General features: G+C 32.8%; 1 long non-coding RNA gene across 1 annotated transcript; it reads right to left on the bottom strand.

Annotated features, from left to right (window-relative positions):
* Positions 1-1214: 1214 nt before the first annotated feature.
* Positions 1215-6143, bottom strand: LOC128247307 (uncharacterized). Its single transcript, XR_008263681.1, has 2 exons — positions 5886-6143; positions 1215-4106 (listed from the first exon to the last, which is right to left on the bottom strand). It is a non-coding gene; the product is annotated as an uncharacterized LOC128247307 (long non-coding RNA).
* Positions 6144-6852: the final 709 nt, after the last annotated feature.

Raw genomic sequence — 6852 nt, 5'->3', positions numbered from 1 at the left:
AAGACTAAGAGTAAAAGATGTTTTATATGACACATTCTACCAGTGTCCCAAGTTTCAAAGTGTTTCGTTAAGAAAATACTGGTGCCCCCGTTTTGAAATAGATCCGAAAGATATGCCATAATATACATCTGGAAGATCCTCGAAGGAATTGTCCCAAATTTTGGCATCGAAAGTTACACAAATAAAAGAACTGGACGCCATTGCATAGCGCCAAGGACTCCAAATTTGCCATCAAGATGTAAGACAAGATACTGCAATAGCCTGGGCTTCAGAGGTCCACAGCTCTTCAATATTTTCCCGAAGAACCTGAGAGACCTGCATGCGGTGGATGTAGGTGCCTTCAAGATGAGGCTGGACCTCTTCCTGTCAGGTGTCCCAGATGAACCAACTTCACGGCAGGAGGTGCAGATGAAAGCAGCTGCATCAAACTCTCTCATGCACCAAATGTCAATTCCTGAAGTAAAATTCGTGAAGTAAAATTGTGTAGCAACATCAAATGGCGGTGCCCCAGCATGGCCACAGCTCATGAGCTGAAACTAGATAAAATGAATATATATATATATATTTTCATTTTCATTATATTCTTATATAAACTCGGAACTGACTGGGACTTCTAATTTTCTATTGACCTACACAACTCGGTTGAATATCCGATAAGCGAAATTTGAAGTCCCAGTCAATTCGAAATTTACAATAAATTTTACTCTAATATTAGTATTGAGTTTCTCTACCTTTTTAATAACCCTTTTTAATCGGAGTTTTAATGGTGGCAGCTGATGAAGGGGATGTTTCTATGTGGCCTGCTTGTTTGTTGCACCTTGTTTACCATTTTGTCCTTGTTGTTTTGCCACGTCATGTACCCAGTTATGTATCTATATGTACATGTGGATGAACGTATATACATACATGTACATATGTGTGCATATACTCATATATTGTTTATATATATATATATATAGTAATAGTATGACAACAAAAGAATGAATGAGACCTCGATATTATGTAAATAGAGGAATTTATCTGTAATATGTGACAATTATTCGGTTGCCATAATAAAACTCCGAGTTTCGGGTGTCGTAGCGGAAATCTGCTCCTGCATCTCGTCAATTATTAAGACAAACAAAAATGCTTATGGCAACCGAATAATTGTCAGATATATATATATATATATATATATATATAAATTTAAGGAATGGAGAAAACGCATGTTATAATTGCATACTTTATTCCTACATATGTTTCAAAGGATTACAACCTGTGTGATCCATAGGGATCTTTGATATTAAAATTGTAACCTTCTCTTCAGGGAATGCATGGGAATCATCTTAAACGTAAGACATTATGACCGATTATGAAAACAATAGTTGGATAAGGTTATGACTTGATTCATTTGAAAAAAACCGTTAGAGAATTGGACGGTGCCGGATAGTGGGTTGGACAACATATATATATATATATATATATATATATATATATATACAGAGAGAGAGACGGGCTTCCACTCACAAGGCTTCGGTCGGTCTGAGGCTATAGTAGAAGAGACTTGCCCAAGATATCACGCAGTGGAACTGAACCCAGAGCCATGTGATTGGAAAGCAAGCTTATTTACCACACAGCCATGCCTGCACCTATATGTATTGCTATTTTATTTACTTTTATTGTTATTGGCTTTGTCCTTTCCTTTGGAATTTATGGACCAAACTAACTTAAAGAGGTATGCGTTAACAGGAAAGAATTTGGAGTGTCACATATTATAAATAGCAATTCATAGATCCTTGCTAATGTATGCTTTGAATTTTCTGGCGAATGGGTGTCCTTTTATAAAAGCATTTCACCAGTAACCACCCATTTTTTAAAACCTTTCAGCCGTGTCCATCTAGATTTAAGGCATTTTACTATATTCATTCAATATTTTTAAAACATCAACTGCGATCGTCCAGTTTTTCAAAACGTTTTAACTTTTAACCATCAGAAACATTTTAAAAGCCATGCTCCAAGAGTGACTACGCAATTTTTTTTTAAGGAATCATCAATTATTTTGTACCTTCTCAAAGTCTATCTCATTGGAAAAATCCAAGTAAAATATCAGACACTACAACTTAGGATTGAAGATTTTTTTTAAAAGTTGATAGTCATAACTGGAATATACATTTTTAAAAGACTCCATGGTCACAGCTAGAACGTTTTTAAAAAGATGGGATGGTCACAGTTGGGAATTTTAAAACAGATAGGTTGCTCACGTTAGGAATGTTGGATGGAAAGCGTTAAAAAACTAGATGAACACTGCTGGGACACTTTTAGAGAAATCCAAGATGGTCAAGGTTTAGAATATTTTAAAGGATTGGATGGTCATGTTTGGGATGCTATTGTTAATTTGTACAGGGTAAACTCATTTGAAATTTTTTTTTCTAATTCACAAAATTCTAAATTAACAATTCAGAAAAAATTTCAAGAAACTTTCTTTCGTGCATCAAGATATACGCATGCGCAATGTATCAGACTGCTTGTTTTTCCATTTTCAGAATTTTCTATTTCAGGTTGTCATCAATGAAAATCCTATTTGACCTGACCTTAAGACAAGGTGACCAACGAATACCACATTAGTATCCTTCTAAAGATCAAGCCGAGAATATTTCTCTGAAATGAGTTTGCCCTGTACAATGCTGTTGAGAGATTTCTACGGAAATGTCATCTTCACCAATCTCTTCTGGTCGGAGTCACAAGAAGCAGACCCTTGCCATCGATGTGGTCTTGCAAGTCGATGTGCAAGAACAGAAGGAAACGTGACTGGGGGAGGAAATAACATGCCTAGACTTCGATGCCCCCGCAAAGAGTGCCTCACTTCACGTTCTATCCGGATAGGAAATTGCATTAACCGGAGATGAACAATAAATTACATTGCGATCTGAGTTTGTGCAAAATTTTAGAACTATTGCTAATTTGGCGGACACGAAAAAAAACGCTATTTTTTTGTAATTGTAATGGAAATACCCTTGAGCACAATAGTAAATTTTTTTTTCAATACTGTAAGTCAGGGGTTTTCAAACTTTTTGACTTGCGGACACCTTTATATTTCAGGCTTTACCTTAGGGACCCCCTTATAAACGCTTAAGAAATTTATACATAAATATTTGCTTAAAATAACATATTTTTACATTTATTTAACAGTATTTAACAAAATAGGTTTATTGTCAATTAAAAGATTTCGATTAAAAAACATATATAAAATCAAATTGCCCATAAAAAGTATTTGCTGTCCTCGGACCCCCTGTCTTGTCCTTGCGGACCACAGTTTGAAAACCCCTGCTGTGATATATAGCTGTGAAGAGGTGCGAGGGGCAGGCTATCGTTTTCCATCGTGCACGAAGATAGGTTGGTACGGAGAATGAGAATGATGGAAAAATTTCATTAAAAATATCTATTTTTTTCTTAAAGTTACAAGGAAACGAAGTCGGTGGGGGAGCATACATGTATGGGTATGCCCTGTGTGCCACCCGATTTTATTTCTTCGTAACTTTTTTTAAAATAGACATTTTTAAATGAAATTTTCTAGGCACACTTGTGTAGGTTTACCAATAACTCCAAATCAAGGAAGCAAAATTCACTGATCTACAGATGTAGGAGAATGTTAAATAGGGGCCAGGTTCTGCACATTGACCACATTTGCTGGAAGGTTCTAAAGGAAAAAAGAAAAAGATGCTGTATTTGTAGAATTTCTAAATGCTAATACGAATAGTATGCCATTAAAGGATGTGATGCTATTACTCATGTTGCACGGTTTTGTTTTATCATAATAAAGAATGTTATTAATAAATCATATTGTACAGTTTTTCTTTTGTTATAATGAAAATTATGAGTCTAATCAATTATATGGCAGTTTTCTTTTCAATCTGCAGTGTAATATATCTAAAGTAGTTTGCATAATAATGTAACAGGCCCAGGGAGGTCGCACACTAATAGGCTGGTAGCACCGATTTCATTTTAGTTTTCGAATTATTTCTGCAGTTCTTCAGAACCAGAGCCGTAAATATATATAAAGTACTGAGGTCGATTCGTTCGACTAAAATTCTTCGATGCGGTGCTCCAGCATGGCTGCAGTCTAATGTCTGAAACAAAAGATAAAAGATGTGTATGTGTATACATATACATGAGGGCATACGTTTGTGCATATGTATGTATAAACGGATGAATAAAAATGTTAGTATGAGTGAGTGTATATATTATAAATATAATTGTGCATGTATATAGAGTATATTGTGGGCTACCAAAAACCTTATCGTTCTGAAAATTTACAAAACTAATATTTTGTCCATTTTTTTATGTGTAGATTGTCAGGTACAAATGGAAATTCAAGTTTTGGGGGTTTTTTTTCTTTTGTTTCAAGGTATTCAATAAAACATTTTTCGCCATCAGGCGACTTATATACAATCAATAAATGTGACGTTATAGCGAAAATCATGACTTTCTCATGAACGTTAGCTGAGTTTTAGTTAGACAATGACATAATTACGGTAGAGATATTTATTAGAAGTTTAATTCTGTAGATTAAATGGCCACGTAAGTCAGTTATTTTTAATAAAATTGACTGTTAGCATGAATCGAGAAGAGAACAGCCTCGTCCGCCATAATTATTAAGAGAAAAGATATAGCTATTTTAGTCATCAATATTTAGTTATTGAACTTATTATTGAAGACTCGCTGTTTCACTTTTAAAGGCAACATGTAGTGTTAATATTTTAATTCTATACTAATCCAGTAAGACAATATTTATGTACTTAGACATGTTCACACACATAGGTGCTTGCGTATTAGTGTGTGTATACACATACGTATATATGTGTGTGTGTCGTACACTCTATATAGTCTAATTCTCTAATCAGAAAATTGACCAGACAAATTTTTAATTATTGCACAAGTTATTCAGTTAAACTAGGATGTTCATACCAATCCCAATTGAATTAATAACATAATAGAAGAAAATTGATTTTGCAAACTATCAGGTTGACTATCCTGCGAGATTTCTGAAAACAAATCTTTTTAGCGAGTATTTTAAGAGGAATACTTCTTTATATTCATTTATGCATGATTAATGTATAGATGCGTGAGTGTCCACCAGTCCATTGTGGAAGACTGAAATCGAGGGTGTGTTTAATAAAATGATATCGTTGTATCAACAGCAGAAAGAAAATGTTTTGTGAAGAGAAAATATTATGGCGCAATAAGATAGTTGTTTATATTAAAGACAGGGATTAAATTTATGTTCAATATGAAAGTAAATATGAAAAATAACCAACTGTGTCTACTTTATATCGTGTTATAAATTGAAAAATTCAGGCGGATATTAAAAAAAAAACTTTAAAAATAAGATTTCTTTATGGCTGTTCGACTAAAGTGTAATTTCAACAATTAAAAGAAGCCCAAAGAAGTTTAAGTTAGAATTTTATCACGTAATGATAACTTAATTTACAAAAGAAAGTTACAAAATAATCAACAGCTTCAGATAGTGATCTCTTTTAATGCGTACTAATGAGAATAAATGGAGGTTAAAACGCAGTATTATTAAAAAGTATATTTCTTGCACTTAGGTCATCAGTTTTATTGAGAAATAGGGATGAAATTTACACTGTTAAGAACGTTTTTATTTTATTTTTATTTAACGTTAATAGCATCCATTAGGATTTGAAACTGGACTGGATAAGCTTACATCTGCAATACACTGCTGAATATAATTATAATAAATGGTGTGACTACCAAAGCAAGAATCGATTAAGATAGCTTCCATTCTTCCATCTAAAATACCTTCAGAATTTTTCTGAAGATCATTTAAACATTTTGTTATAGATAAGCAAAAGGAGAAATATGAATATTAATTAAAGGTAACATACAAGTGAGGTCTACCATAGGGTAATCTAGTAATGATTGTGTTGAACTAAACTTGATAAAATATGTAATTCGTTTGTAGACAGCAATGCTCACATATAACTAAAACCACCATTTCGGTTCCCAATGAGGTTAATTCAACTTCATCGATTAGGCTTTTTGTGAAAAAATAAAAAGGCATCAACATCTAATTCTTCTTGCTGAATCAAGTAGTAAAATAATAATCTATTTAGGTATCATACCATGTTACAACGGTGTTTATATTTTATTTGGAACCTGCTTGTTGAATCTCTAACTGGTTGTATAAATACATTTGATTTAACAAAAGGGAGAAAGAAGTAAATAAAAATAATCTTTCATGCATTTACAGGGACAGAGCATTTTACTTGTTGAATATAAACTTCATCAGTTACCGTACATATATGTGTGCGTATATATATATATATATATATATATATATATATATATATATATATATATATATATATATATATGTATATATTATATATGAAGGGATTAACAGATATATTGTAACTTAAAATGGTGAATACTATTCGTTAATAAAGTGAATTTGTATCAAATTTTATTTAAAAGTCATCTCGCAAAAACCCTGAGGTTCGTGGAAAACCTACTTCGGGAAACACTGGTTTATAAGAAATCGTGCTTGTGCGTGTGTATAATAATCGTAATTGGGAGGGAAATTAAATAGTTGCCGAATGGACCTCATTTAACATAGCAACTGCTTTCAAATGTTCTTAGCCATTTTCTGAAGTGTAACGAGGCAAAGCAGAAGATAAATTGAAAATTTATGTGTTATAGTTTTTCTTTTTTAAATTCGTTTTTCAACTAAATTACATAATGCCTATATTTTATTGTGACATTTACATGTGAAAGTCTGTTACACCCAGTTCTTAAGTAACATTATTTTTGGCAGTTATTATTCGATTACAGTTCATTTTTAGATTTTTTAAA

The sequence above is a fragment of the Octopus bimaculoides genome, chromosome 3 (assembly GCF_001194135.2).
Source record: "Octopus bimaculoides isolate UCB-OBI-ISO-001 chromosome 3, ASM119413v2, whole genome shotgun sequence".
NCBI classification, from domain to species: Eukaryota; Metazoa; Mollusca; class Cephalopoda; order Octopoda; family Octopodidae; genus Octopus; species Octopus bimaculoides.
This window is presented reverse-complemented; position numbering and strand designations above follow the sequence as displayed.